Here is a 14,886-nt window from a genome sequence, read left to right as displayed (position 1 = left end):
GAAAGATCTTCGCTGTACCCACGTAATCAAAATGGGACATCAAGAGCTGAAATTGGTACGCCACACTCCTGAACCACTGAACCACATGTGTTGAGTGCACCTTTCTTTTGAAATACCCGATTTCCGATTTTGGGTACAACGTAGCAAATTGGGTAGCCTACATTTACCACAATTCAGTAAGTGCCAAGTCTCCTTAGATCCAGAATTAATCACCTGTAGCATTTCCATCATCACAACTGAGTGGTCTGTCCCCTCCAATGAAATGACCATGTATTGATCACAAAGGAGCTGGATGAGCAGCTGATGACTACCACCAGTCTTACTGTGTTTTTAAATATTATTTCATTTTTAGTGTAGGCTATGTTTTTGATTGCAACTGCAAAGCAACCGACTCCTCTACCATTTTTATAGTTGTTTAGAGACTTACTGTATATATTTTATATTGCGATTTTTAGTTAATATCTATTTTTATAATTAATATATTTTTGTGAATTTTGGGCCAGTCTCTTGTAGAAAGGAACCAGCTTCTAATGGGTGGTAATAAGACTTGCAAGCTTGTTGAAGATCTCGCTTCTCGTTTCAACAATAGCAGGGCTTACCAGTCCTGGACCTGCAACCCCAAGTTTTCTTAAACGACAATTAAATAAACATGCACATAATTAAAATAAGTTTATGGGAAAAAATATGGAAGACTTTAGACACAATTTCAACAGTCTTAATTGGTAAAGATTGACAGGAATGACAACCAGCATCTACATTATACTGGCTCATTTTGTCAAAGTCCCTACTATACCACATTTTCAACACTGGATGGCACTAGCATGACAATAGTGGTGCCTCGCCAGCTTTGGCTCCTGGCTAAATAAACTGGGATAAAGGTTTTCATTCTGTGGCTTAAGACAGACTCAGTTAGTAAGATCCACAGTCCACTTAGAGTGAATGGACATTCCATTGTAATGACAAGGGCCAAGATGATATGCACCCCAGGAAGTTTAATGCGTGGAGTTCAGTTGTAGTTTATTATTGATGATAAACTTATTTTCCTTCTTCAGTTCCTTTTTCCATTTTAATATATTTTATGTGTGAATGGTCGGGGGTGTTGTGAGTTGTAAATACTTATATTAGTCATGGTGTAAAGAGGCACCCAGAGCCGGAGAGTCTGGGAGTGCATGTTGGTGCAAATTGCCAGGGAGTGAACTAATCGTTAATAGTTTGAATGATATGGTTTTTGAACGTTAATAGCTTGAATGATACCTCACTGGTAAGCTCCAAACTGCTTAGCACCCGATTGGGATATGAAAGGGTTGTGGTCGCCTTCCGCAGATCAAGTAGTGCAGTATAATGCTAAGCTGAATTAGCGTGGAGTAGGCTACCTAGAAACAATATAGAGACTGACAGATAACGATAAGCCACTGATAGCCAAAGTGCGTCTGTGCTGCTCAATTGCTCGCAGGTTTGCCCGGCAGAAGTCATTTTAGGTGACACAGCCTGGTCAGGGCTACCAAGCATGTACCCAACCAAGCGCTGCGACTAAACTTAATTAGCATTAATGGGTAGACAACTCTCACACTGTCCCGCTACGATTGCACCTGTCATGTGCTCCAGGCGCCCTGCTAACGGGAAAGGTCTCTGGGAGCACGTGAGACACGACTGGGTTGAAGCCCTGTAGGCAGATACTGAATTAATTAACGCGATACAGTCCGATCCCCGGGCATGGAATCTGATTTTTAGTTTTTAATTTATCGGCATACTTATTATGTAAATTTTAAAAAAAAAATGATTTCACGACTGAAACGTACGCATATCCTGCAGTGAGAGTTATCGTATAGGCTACATTAGGCACTATATTATTTGACTAATTGATTGTTATAACATGACAAGAAGTCTGATAGGGGCCTATATGCAGCAGGAGGTTGATACTGAACATGTTTTGTTTGCTACGTTGCCTCAGAATCTTACAGGGGACTTTATATGAGGTAATGTTGCTCGTCACCTCGTATAAAGAGGTTAAGTTGTTGGTGATGTTTCTGACGACTAGACTTAACTGCGCCGTGGAACCGATTACTTTTTTTATGTATTTATTTATTGTAACACTGTGGGTTGAACGGTGTGGGAAATCCAGCCCCACCGCTAGTGCTGTGGGGCTGCATTTCATAGCGGCTGCTTCTGACACTGGCATGCGCACTGCAGCCTCATGTCAATTTGAGTCTTCTTGGGAACTAGGCAGCAGTCACCATCCAAGCTATAGCCCTCCCAGTTCCTGTTTCCGCCTGAGCCTTTCGTCCGATTTTATGCTAAAACAGCACCGGACCCTTTGGTTGAATAGCGTTAGAATCTGTGGATCTAACTGTCCAGAGGAATCTGAAGAGTCAAGCAAAGGTAAGCGATCCACCCGCTCCGATTATTTGGGAAATGAATGCGTACACCGTCTGTGAGCTGTCTCCATCCCCCGGCCTGTTGCTAGCTGCCTGCGCTTCTGCTGGGATAAACGATGGCGAAATAGCTGTCAGCTTGATGGCGTTGGTGGTCCAGTTAGAATTTCATTCTGTCAGTTTCGGAAAATCAGCTCGTTTAAAAATATTTATTTTTTACTTTAGATGAATGCTGAATCAGGCTAGAATGTGCTACAATCTAACTAGCTAACGTTACAGCTTTCTAGAAACAATAAACTGATACGGCTCTTCGTGCCTAGTTCGTCCTATTCTCTGTTATGAACGCGTTGCAATTAGTTATGTAGCAAAATGTCACGAAAATTGCGAGGTGACGCATTAACGCATGAAAAAAAATCAATGTAAATGCTCCTTTTATTGCACTCATTGAAATGGTAAGGTTCTGTTGTTCACGGAGGCGATTCTGTGCTTGTTGTTCTTGCTCAAATCTGAGCTACTCACCAGCCAACGGAGCCGTGAGGACCGGTTTGTGAAAATCCTAGCTACCAGCTTGAATAGAAGCTAGTTGATGGGTAGCCTTGCTTTGTTAGACGCAATTTGCCACCAACAAAAAAACATAGCGGTGCATTTGGTTAATTTGATGAATGTCGGCGTGTAGGTTAGCCAATTGGCTTTTTTAAAAAGAGAATCATGCAAGTTATTTTTTGTTTTTGGAGATCAAGAGTCACGGTTTTGCGCGTCGCTGTTTATGTAATTAGTGTGCACGTTGTGTAAGAAATTAAACATCAGGCTACCGATTATGCCAAGAATGGTGTGAATATGGATCGAGAACTTCTAACAGCCTGGTTCAACAGCCTCAATGAATTAGGCTACTGTCTTCCCATTGCAGTAACATCATTTTGGATCCTGCAACAACGTAGAATTTTTCCGAGGAGATAGGCTAGTTGCTATGAAGGGACGCGACCAGTGCAGTTTGTGTAGGCTATGTGCAGTTTTAATTATACAAACCAAAACCGGGGACAACAGCGCTTGGAGCTGGAGCTTTTTTCTTCGACTAACACCAAGAAAACAAAAAATAAACCCCACTAATTTCTTCTGTTGCTGAATTGGTCGTGATCTTTCGTTAGGCTATTTATATGCGATATAGACGATTGTATGGCGTAGCCTGGATGTGTTCCTCTCTGCGAGAAAAGAACCACCGGAGATGCATATAAGCGGTGACTGGTAGGACTCATGCTTTTAAATATTAAAACTTGTTGGAGGACTTCGTTATTTAAACACATAATCTCCTTTCCTTTTTCTCTCCCGCTGACGCGTAATATCTAGTGGTAAAGGTGTAGCATACATTATTAATGTGTTTGATGGCCACGGCACAACGTGCTTCGCAGCAGGCCTATCACGGCCCTCGCTTGCACTCGACTCCGTGTTGGCCAGGCGATGGATGCGCTCCCCGTTCTCACCGTTTATCAGCGCCCAGCATCCTTGGAAGTACAAGAGGTTATTGTTTCATAAGCTACATTTTAGCCTCCGCACAAGAAGAGTGGCTACTTTAGGTTTAACGAAGTGGACCGTCTGTTGGTCGACTCATGCGAGCTAGAATTTCGAGTTTCTGGCCCATCGAAGATTTGGCCTGTTTACTGGCCCTGATGGCTATTACTATACCGAAGACAACCTCTGCTTTAAAAGAACACGAACTGTTTGCATGGATGTTGTCTCCAAATTATGCAAGCTAATTTTAGATACTGTAGATCTTATAAGGCCTAATTGTAATAAAAAGGTTGGCAGTCCAGCTAGTACTTGGATTTACGGTATAAGTTTGGCTGATTGGTTGGGCATTTCCACACATTAACTGGCTCAAATTTGTGATTAAGTTAGGGGGCTATGTTATTTTCTGGCATAAAGCCTTTTCTGTTCACATTTGACATGGAATTAATTGACAAGTAAATTTCAGCAGATAACTGAAGGTACAGTTCTGATGGCTACAGATGGAAATCAAGTAGGCTATTTCAAGAGGTCTGATATTTTTGGTCTCTTCAGAAGAGTTTGACTGTTTCCTCTAAAATGGTGTTTGGTACTCTCTCTCTTTTTTGGATGGTGGATCAAAACAGACTGTAATATTTGCAAAGATGGCACAATACAGTATGCAAATTGTATACAGATATCTATACAGTTTATACCGTTGGTTTGGTTTACAATGCAGATATGTTATCACAGTGTCCCATGTTTACCCATGGTTATACAGTATTATAATAGTCCTAAGTGACAACTGGAGAATGTGCCTGCATTAAAAAATATTAAAAAATTAATTTTCTTAATGCATTCTTTATAAATAGGATTTACTCTCTTGAAACATTTCACCTCAAGAGCATTTGAGGTGTATCAGAACATTACTGGCCTGTTCGATGGATAACAAAAAGATGTTGGGAGCCACCTCCATGTTCAATCATCCTGGCTTCCCTAGGCATATTTTTCCAAATTTCACACAAATCAGATAGTTTATGCCTAAAGTAGTTATTATTGATCTGAGTGAATTATGTTATATTTTCTTGGTAAAGAACTGTCAGAGGAACTCATAACCATGTCAGGGTGTGTTTAATGCAAGGATATGAACATTTATTTCCCTTTAGAAGAATCTCTGTTCAGACATGAACCCGACCCATAGCCATGTAGCCTAAGGCTTACGAAATGTTTGTAAAATAGCTTTATGCTTGGTAAACAACAAAGCATAGTTTCACATCAAAAGGAAACTGACTGTTGTTTTACAATGCAACCAACATTTGGCAGTTTCCCAGAAACAGAGAACTGCAGTGGATCCACCCTCATTCCCAGTTCATTCCTTCTGTGATGAATGTATTACAATTGGCAGATGCACGAAGTATGACAAAAATTGCAGGGAGCTGATAAATCCTCATAGCAAACTCCTCAGTGTAAATCAGCGGAGTCTCTCGGCGAGAGCTAGAGGGAGGAGTTGATGACTGCATTGAACAGCCATGGATTTGTCAGTTTGTCCCCTCTCATTATACCGGCCAAACAATGCGGAGTTCACAGTTTTGAGCCAGCTCAAAATCCTTTGTGCAAACAATAAGGGGAGGAAAGCTGGAAGGTTGCAGTCGGAAAGGTTGTAAACTACCTCTCTCGCATCAAAGCAAATTTGCCAAACTTTTCATAATGCGGGTCCATGGTTGGTGTTTGCCACACAGACGTAAGGCAACAGACCAATTGCATGAGAACACTCAATCTTCTCAATGCTCTTGTGGTCATTGTATAAGACCCATTTGTTCCTTTTCTGTTAGGCTGTTGATTTTATCTGCTGAGCTTTTCTGTGCCCTTCACTGAAAATGGCTGTAAAGCGCATCTTTAGAATTGACTTAATTGCATCGTTAATTGGTTAAATCAATATTAATGAGGTAGGGGGAGTGGGGTCGAAGATTTAATTAATGTTTGACCCCACCCCCCTCCCCAAAGAGTACAAACTGGATTGAACTGGAAGGGAACTGGATGACTGCAATTCCGAGCACACTTTCATTGGGACTGTTACCATGCCGATCTGTCCCGCAATTCAAATTTCATTTCCTTGTATTCATGGGGCAGTACCCAGTAGAGGATCTCCACCCAGTTTTTCACGCAATCAAGCGACACAGTACATGGCTCAACATGTAACCATAGCTTGCCTTACACCACTCTTATTAAGGGCGGTCATGACTTAGCCTATACCCCGAGTACAGTTACAGTAACCTTTGGGTAACCAGGCATGACCATGGTAATAGTCAATAGGGGCAAAATGCCTTATATGAATGCCTTTTAAATGCACACAATTTAGAGTAAGATTCATTTACCTTTACACCAGTGTGTTGTTGACTCACGTATTTCTGTAAAACTCCTCACGGCAGGGCCCACTGTGTCCACAGTCTGCCCAGTGACTAAGAGCGAGACTAATGTAGTCACAATGAGGATATCAGGGGTGAGCTAATGCATTAAGTAGGCAGAGTGTGGAACATTGACGTGATTCTGTAAAACAGCGTGTTATGAGTCTTTTGAGAGTTTAAAAGCTTTTGTTCAGTCTGCTCCAGCCCTTGAAGGGGAGAATGACACGACGAGCAAAGACTACAGCTTTGAAATCACATACAGTGCACGCATACGTACTCGCTGTTACTCACGTATACACACACTCAGACGCACACAGCTACACAGTTATGTTTTTTTTGTCATTTATTTGGTCCCTTGAAGAGGTGGTTAAGGACTAATCAACTAGGGTAATATCTCTAATGGTCTTGTAGAGGGAGATATTGCAGTCCACCAGTGTACTCCTACTTGCTCATTGATGAAAAAATGATTTGGGGCGTTCTTAGAAACGGAGAGAAAGTGAATGGGGCTTGAGTGCTATCACGAGCAGCTTATCTCTGGAGCTGTAAAGTTAGTTAAACATTAACGTAGAGTTCATATCTTATTTGCCCGGGCCAGCCCAGCACCAGCCCTTTCACTGGCATGGGTGTAGGTGTCATCCCCTGTCGGGGCTTGGAGTACAGTCCCCGTTATTATTCTGACTCATCTCTGTACCTTTTTGCCAGCGAAGCCACAGTTCGTAACCAAAGCTGCTGGTCAGAGTAAATTCCACATGTGAGCACAGTGTATTAGTAATGCTAATAGCCCTGCCCTCAGTGACAGCCTTCCAGATGGTGACTGAGAGGGACATTAGCACTGTTGGAACTGTGCTGGGTTGCAGTGGCAACACTGCCTGCTTGTGCTGTTGGGGTCTGACAAGGCCCCCACGCCCAAGTGCCACATGGCAAAATCCTGGTGTGAAATAACCACGCCAACGATTTGAGGGAGCTTTCTACGTGTAGTTCAAGGGGATGTGGTGTCCGCTATGTCGCAAGGGCAGGGGGCTCTCCCTTGCATTGGCCAATCAGACGAGCTGTTTGAAAAACTTTCAAAGGCGACCCCTGGGAGGTAAGGAAACCTTAATAAGTTTTAGGGGACAGCTGTCCTGTAAGTGACTGCCCTGTAGAGCCGCAAAAGCGGACAAAGCTGCCGGATGCTTTGCGTGCTGTTGGATATTCACCAAGAAAGAGGGTAATCGCATTGACAGGATCCCTTCCCAACAGCTGCAGAAAAAGACATTGCTCGCACAGTCAAAGTCCCTTTCCTGGCTCCTAGAATAATGTTCTCAGAGACTTATTCACAGTAGTTTGATTTATATAGCCTATTTATACTATGGTTGCATGGCATCATTTTTTTCATACCCGGGTATGCTTTCAGAACAATACCCTGGCACAGGGCCTCTGACAGCATTTTGGGCTCCGTGAAAAGATCTCACATTGGGCCTCGTCAACCCAGAAAATTTGAGGGTGCTTGGCAGTCAGCAAGTGAATTGATGAAGTTCCAGTTAAATGATAAAAATTTAGTGGATAAAAATGCAAGTGATTTCATGAAGACTTGAATGAATTGAGTTAATCAGGCTTGATTTGATAAAGGCAACCCCTCCTTTTTGTCATTCACTATTGTTTTGCCTGTTTATCGTTTAATGTGCGCACTGCCTGACCTTTTGTCATTTATTGTGTGTATTGTGCCTCCTGTCAATCAACAAGCCATGCCCATTTAATTCAATTTAAGTTCTCTGCTCCCAATTGCTAACCTTCTGTTGGCAAATCATTTGCTGCGACCACAGCTGCCACGTCCCAAACTATCTCTAGTAGTCTAGGATTCACTTCAATACCACTGGCTTGTGTAATTTCGAGGAACGACTGCAGCCAAACAATTTGATACTACCTCACATCGTGACTAGAACGACTGAGCACAAATAAAAGTTTTCATAGTAAGTCACAAAGTTCCTGTTGTTTTGTCTTCCTGCCACTATGTTTAAGAATTGTTAGAAATTACAGTAAATTGACTGTTTGAAAGCTGTGGGAGAACAGCTATCGAGAGTAGAAAACTGTGATCAAATTTGGTAGGCGTGGTCTTTTGATTGACAGGAGGCCTAATGTACACTAAAGGAGAAATGGTAAATTAATGCGAACATTAAACAATGTATTAGCAGAGCAGCAGTGGTGATGATAAAAATGAGCTTTTTCGTTTATCAAATCAAGGATATTTTAATCACATCATTTAAGTTCTTATCAAATCACTTGCAGTAATGTCACTTCATTTTTTTATAATTTAACAGCAAATTTATCTATTCACTCACACTTTCATCAACTCTATTTTTATAGAGGAATGTTTGTTACTTCCACCCCTCATGCTCACAGCATAAAAAGCCCAAAGGTAACATGCCCCTGTTCTCATTTACTGAAAGGTTTACCGGTATATCCTCTATTCAGAGAGCTCTCTTTGACTGAAATAGAAAACTAAAATGTGATCTCAGAACATGTAGAGTGGATATAAGAAGTCGACACACCCTTCTTGAAATCGCAGGTTTTTGTGAAGTAAAGCCTGAAATCTAGATAAATCATGTCAGGCCTCGCATCTGACAAAATTCAATTGGAAAAAACAAATTATTTTTAGGAAAAAGAATAGAAAATAAAGACTTACAGTACCTTGTTTGCATAAGTCTGCACATCTTTTTATAATGGAGGCTGTAGCTGTGTTCAGAGTTAACCAGTCACATTCCAACTGATGTCTAAATTAATTTGCATACAGCTGCCATTAATGAAGTGATTTAGAATAACCCCAAATAAAGATAATCTGTTCCTGTAGGATTTCCTTGAAGTTTTCTTGGTTGCGTCCTACTGGGATAGCCATGGCCTGCAAGGAGCTTCCAAAACATCTATGGGATGTCATTGTTGAAAGGTGCTGATCAGTATAGGGGTATAAAAGAATTTCGAATCCATTCGATGTACCATGGGACACCCTGAAGACCATCATCTGTAAGTGGAGACATGTGGCACCACCGGTACATTGCCAAAGATGTCCCTCCAAAGTTGATGGCAGAACAAGGAGAAAGCTTACCAGGGAGGCTACCAAGTGGCCTACAACAGCCTTAAAGCTACAGGAAGTTCTGACAGGAACTGGCCCCCCCTGCATGTGACAACAATCTTTTGTATTCTGCACATGTCTGGCCTATGGGGTAGGTTGGCTAGACAGAAGCCATCTCTCACCAAAAAACATCTGAGCCCATGGTCTGATGAGACCAAGATTGAACTTTCTGGCCTTAATTTTAAACGATATGTTTGGTGCAAAGACAGCACATCTCATCACCCAATGAACACCATACCTACTGTGCAGCATGATGGTAGCAGCATCATACTTTGAGGCTGCTTCTCTTCATCTGGGACCGGCAGGATATTCAGGATAGAGGGTATAATGGATAGCTCCCAATATCAAGATATTTTGGCACGAAAACCTCCTGGCTTCAGAAAGCTGAAGATGAAGAGGAATTTCACCCTCCAACATGATAATGATCCAAAGCACACATGCAAGTCCACCAAGGAATGGTTTCAAAAAGGGAAGATCAAAGTCTTGGAATGGCCCAGTTGGAGCCCAGACTTCAATCCCACGTGGAATGGCCTACAGAGGACTGTGTACAGAGGATCCCCTCTCAATTTGATGGAGCTTGAATTTTTTTGTGTAGAAGAGTGGGATAAATTTGCTAATTCTGTTGTGCGAACATGATAGAGACTTATTCTAAAAGATTTGCCACTGTAATACAATCAAAAGGTGATTCCATAAAGTATTAGTTGAGGGGTGTGTATACTTAAGCAACCAGGGTATGGTGGGCTTTTTATTTTCAATTACTTTTCCTAAAAATTATCTTTGTCTTTTGCTTGAATTTTGTTGGATGCAAGGTCACATTTAATGGTGGAAAAAGGTCTGACCCCCCCACCCCAAGCTTCTTAAGATAAACAACTGGGGACCGTTGATAGACCACTCCATTTTTCCATCACAAGGATTGCCAGTTCTGGCACTTATGCATTTTGGCCAGAATGATTGAACGGTACATGTCAGATCAGTATCAGACCAGTATCATTTTTCAACCTAGAAACTTCCCCATTTAAAATTGATGAGCCTTATTTATTTATAAGGAAATAAAATGAGCGTGACATCCTGATGAAGCTGTTCTGAGAATGTATTCATTCATACCTACAGTACCATGCGAAATACTATAAATAACATTGGTTTGAACAGATGCAAAGTCTTCCTTTCCACAAATGCAATACAGTGATCCTGTAGATTTGCTCTTGAAGTGCTATCAGTGTATTTAAACAATAAAATTGTTTAAATACACTGATAGCACTAACCCTAACCCTAACCCTAACCCTAATACCGCCAAAATGCTGGAATGTGCTTTTTCCCTCATAGACGTAGCAACTTTACTTTCTCGTCTTAACCGTTGGAAGAACTCCCTTAACCGCATTTACCAAAAGTACATGTTCTTCAGTTTCCAAAAGGGTAAACAGTAACCCCCCCCCCCCCCCACCAGTACAGAGAAGGTTGCTGGTTTTACAGACAGCGAGGCTGAAATATGTGGAGGGGGGGGGATTACAACATCACTTTAAGTATTAGCTTCAATGTCAAATGTGTCGAGAGTTCACTCACAGCAAGCCAAGGTCAAGGAAAACAACAGCGCTGCACCTTGGTCCCATGACAGAGCAAACAGGGTGCCGCTTTCACTTACATTCATTACTTTCGTGTGATGTCAGGGACCACATGTGCTGCCATGTGATGCCTTAACCTGAGGACCTGTAAATGGTAGTCAGTGGTGAAGTATAGCTGTGATTTACTGTGGAAAACAACCATTTCAGCTTCTGAAAGGTTTCATATCCCCACAGTATTTTCATTTATTTATTTATTTTTCTCCCCAGAGGATTGCAGTGTTCTAAGTATAGGCTATATACTTTCCTGTATTTGGGGCTGAGGTTCATTCTGTACGATGCCTTAAGTGGCCAGTGTGCTTGAAAGTGTTTGTGAATCCTTTTTGCCACAGAGGTGAAGATTATGGATTGAGATTTCCTAAGTGCTTACAGTGACAATGATATGTGATGTAATACTGCTTCCTCCCTTTTCAACTACTGGTTGCGGGGTGGAGTAGGTGGGGGCCAGATCACCAACCTACCTGATAACCAGACTTTTGACTATAAATATGGACCCATCTTTTCAGCCCCATCATGCTGACTCCTCTTTTTGGGGAAACCGTGCCACCCTTTCATACAGTGTTTAGGTGGCAAACACCGTGTTGTTCCAGGGGCACTGGAGCTGCTAGAGTTTGGTGAATCTTCCCTGCACTAACTGTCAACGAGCCGTTGTCCTTTCATTTGAGCTGCTAAATAGAGAACTGCCGCATGGAGCCAGGTCTGGTATGACCGGAAAAAAAAATTAACAAGAAACTTCTGGAAGTCCCTAATGAGTCCCACAGGAAGGTTTAAGGCAATTAGCTTGAGCTGGTAAGGAGGTTGACCTGAGATGCACGGAGGCCCCTCTGTCTCCTCGCAGTGTTTATCCAAAAATACTCTAGACCAGAGTTAACCTTGAGAGGAAGTCTTGGGCACAGCGAGGATCGGAAAAGAGAAAGAAACTGCTAGAAACTGGGCAGACAGACAGGAATGATAAAAAAATATATATATACAATCAGCTGTGAAAAATAATTTCACAAATGTATTGGTAATTAGGACATGAAGCTGGTGTTGGAAGTGAAATGACAAACTGCACTATAGACTGTTAATGCTGTACTATACTATAAATGAATGTGGAGCAAACCTACTTTTTGCAAACAATGTGTTTCTGTTGTTGCTCACGCAGCTGTTACTATGACAGCGCCTGTCGGTCATTCAGGCAACTGCGCAACAGTGTGTGGAAGTTGGTGTTACAGCAAATGTGTCCAATGGCAAAAAGCGATCCTGCGTGCATATTTCCGCTACAAATAATACATAAATCTCTCATTACGAAGTCCTGCAGTGCCAAGAGTAGAGCCCAGAGATTTCCTGACTGAGCACTAACACAAATAACCCCTGGGCGTGAATTTAAGTCAAACAACCATAGCATGAATGCAAACAAAATTTGTGTTGATCAAGGAGAACTGCAAACAAAAGCGCAAAGCAAAGCGTGCTACCTGGCCGGAGTACATGGTGAGTGTTTATATGCTGGCTATGTGGTCATTCCAGATGAATTGGTTCCAAATTAACATTTCAAAGAAACAGTTTATATGACCGCTAAATTACACGAGCCCCTTCAGATAGGCTCCTCATTTACATGTCCTAATAGACTCTGATAAAACTATTTTAAACTTGCACAAAACCGCAAATCCTACTTGGGCTTGCAGCTATGTGCAAGCTGTTCCCTCCAATAATTTCTTCCATGATTTCACAATGAACAAAGCATGCTAGGCTGGACTCTCCTGTGCCGCTCTGTGTTCTGTCTGTTGTTAGTCTTGTTGTAAAGGTGTTTTTTCGTTTTAACTTTCCAACTGTGCATTATCTGGCCAATGGTTCTTCAGAAGCCAGCTTCTTCATCTTTTCTGACATGATTTTGCACATGGCGTTGTTCAAGTCTTTACAACCATCAAGGGTATTTCCAAGTCTCTCACAATTTCTATCCTAAAACCAGTCGTGTTTAGGAACACCTACCATTGTTTCAGAATGAGTCAGACGGACGTGCGTAGACAGAGAGGTATTCCGATTAACCAAGTGACCTGAACAAAGTGTTTACTCGCTAGTGAAATGGCAGCCCTTCCATTCAGGATGAAATTTTGTTTGGAACGAGCTAGTTCGCTTTACTCTGCTGCGATGGAGGTGTTTATAGGGGCGCTTAATTCAAAATGAGTGCTCATTCTGACTAATCACTATTGGGCTGAATGTAAATTGAGTCAGGGGCAGAGTACTGTACCTTGCCTGACCCTGCTGCCTGAAATCCAGAGAGCCTGCTGGCAGGGTAGGCGTCAAATGCAGCGCAATATAACTGTCAAAGCTTGAGAGGATGTAACTGCTGAAGCCACTGTGTGAATCAGTCATCAGCTATTTTTAGTCTTCAGAGCCTGAATGGCCCGAAAGCCCATTGTTCTTTTAGCCTTACTTTTTGCCCATATTGGCTGAGGAGCCATGCCGTTCTTGTGGAGTTTGTTCTTTGTTTTTTCCCCCCAGCCCGACCATTTTCCCCCCTCATATGACTCCTGACATTGTCCACCCCCAACTTGACATATGAGGTTTGTTGCACCGGTTTGTGAGAAACACATTGGCAGTTGACTATGGGCCAGACCCAACAAGGCTGTAGTTGTTTTTTTTTTTATTGCAATAGTTTGATAAAACTCTTGAGCCTCTGAGATCAGAAGACAAATGTCTGCACATTCTGATTGGGTGTAATCGCTAACGGCCCTGCCTCAGTAGAAACTGAAAGCTAATAACCGCTTCCTGTAACCCATGACCACTCTACCTTTTGCATTTTTGACACCTCTCAAATATAAACTTCCTGAAGGCACAAAGACTAGAAACATGATTTTCATTTTGCATGTTCTCAGATGCACCCTCCTCTATCATCCCTTGTTACTTTCATTCTTCTGCATTTTCTTACATTCATATTAAATCCATTGCTCAAATCTGCAGGCCTCCTATACCGAAAGGTACAGCCACATGCTTGATTTATCGGTCTCTGACTCTGACACTTTGCATTGATAATGTCGCATACATGTATTTGGGTGTAAATTGGGTTTTTGTGCCCAATTTTCTTTTGTATTTCCACTGCAAAGCGTCTTTTTGACAGTGTCTCGTTTAAAAGCGCTATACAAATAAAGTTGAATTGAATTGAACTGAACTGAATGTATGACTTTATAAAAGGACAAGATTCACTTCAGGCTCAGCCATAAGCCTTGACAGCCAAATGGCTGATGGTGCATAAGATGTAATTTGGTCTGAACCAATTTCTGCTTCTGAAACTGGTTTTATCCATTTTTTACTGAAGAGATTTGCTCATGACCATCTCAGATGAGAACATTTTTTGAAGCATATATTGCCACAGTGTAGCCTAGCTGGTTATTTTGAACCCGTGCCATTTTATCTTTTTATTATGCTATTCTATACATCGTACTATATATGAATGCTTTTATTGGTTGATATTGCTTGTTTTAAGCTTTGGCAATGCAGCGCGAGAATACAATGCCAGCGAATCACAGAAAGTTATTTCCCTACACAGTAAAATGCTTGGTGCTAAACATACTTCATTAGACTTGATTTATTCCTGTTTGAATCAAACACATTCAAATTGCGTTTGCTGGAGGTGATTTGTGAGTAAAAACGTGCTGTGTAAGGGAACCTTTCACAAGGTGTGGCCCACACCAAGGTAGAGCGACTTTTTGAGAACATTTACTGTGAGAAACCGATGCAATCAATCACTCTATTTTGTTTTGCACCATTTACTGTCAGGCTGTCATAAAGTGCTTTGCAGCGGATTCTTTCTGTAAGAATTTTAATATGTAATAAAATGATATGAATGTGGAATTGAGGCCCTGAAGATGGATAGAATGTTAGAGAGAAGATGGCTGACTCTGTTTTGCTTGGAGTCTGGGGTCCACCTT

General features: G+C 41.8%; 1 protein-coding gene across 4 annotated transcripts in view; it reads left to right on the top strand.

Annotated features, from left to right (window-relative positions):
- Positions 1–33: 33 nt before the first annotated feature.
- LOC135253403 (alpha-(1,6)-fucosyltransferase) overlaps positions 34–14,886 on the top strand; it is a 77,896-nt gene continuing 63,043 nt past the window's right edge. Inside the window, exon 1 of one of the 4 annotated variants that reach the window (XM_064332689.1) lies at positions 34–55. The gene's annotated coding sequence lies outside the window, so the exon portion shown is untranslated. Of the gene's footprint in view, positions 56–2,186; positions 2,380–3,593; positions 3,615–14,886 lie in introns of those variants that run through there. The other 3 variants (XM_064332672.1, XM_064332715.1, XM_064332680.1) reach the window with 3 other exon arrangements.

The sequence above is a fragment of the Anguilla rostrata genome, chromosome 1 (genome assembly GCF_018555375.3).
Source record: "Anguilla rostrata isolate EN2019 chromosome 1, ASM1855537v3, whole genome shotgun sequence".
Taxonomy (NCBI): domain Eukaryota; kingdom Metazoa; phylum Chordata; class Actinopteri; order Anguilliformes; family Anguillidae; genus Anguilla; species Anguilla rostrata.
The sequence above is the reverse complement of the archived record's forward strand: the minus strand, read 5'-3'. Positions and strand labels throughout refer to the sequence as shown.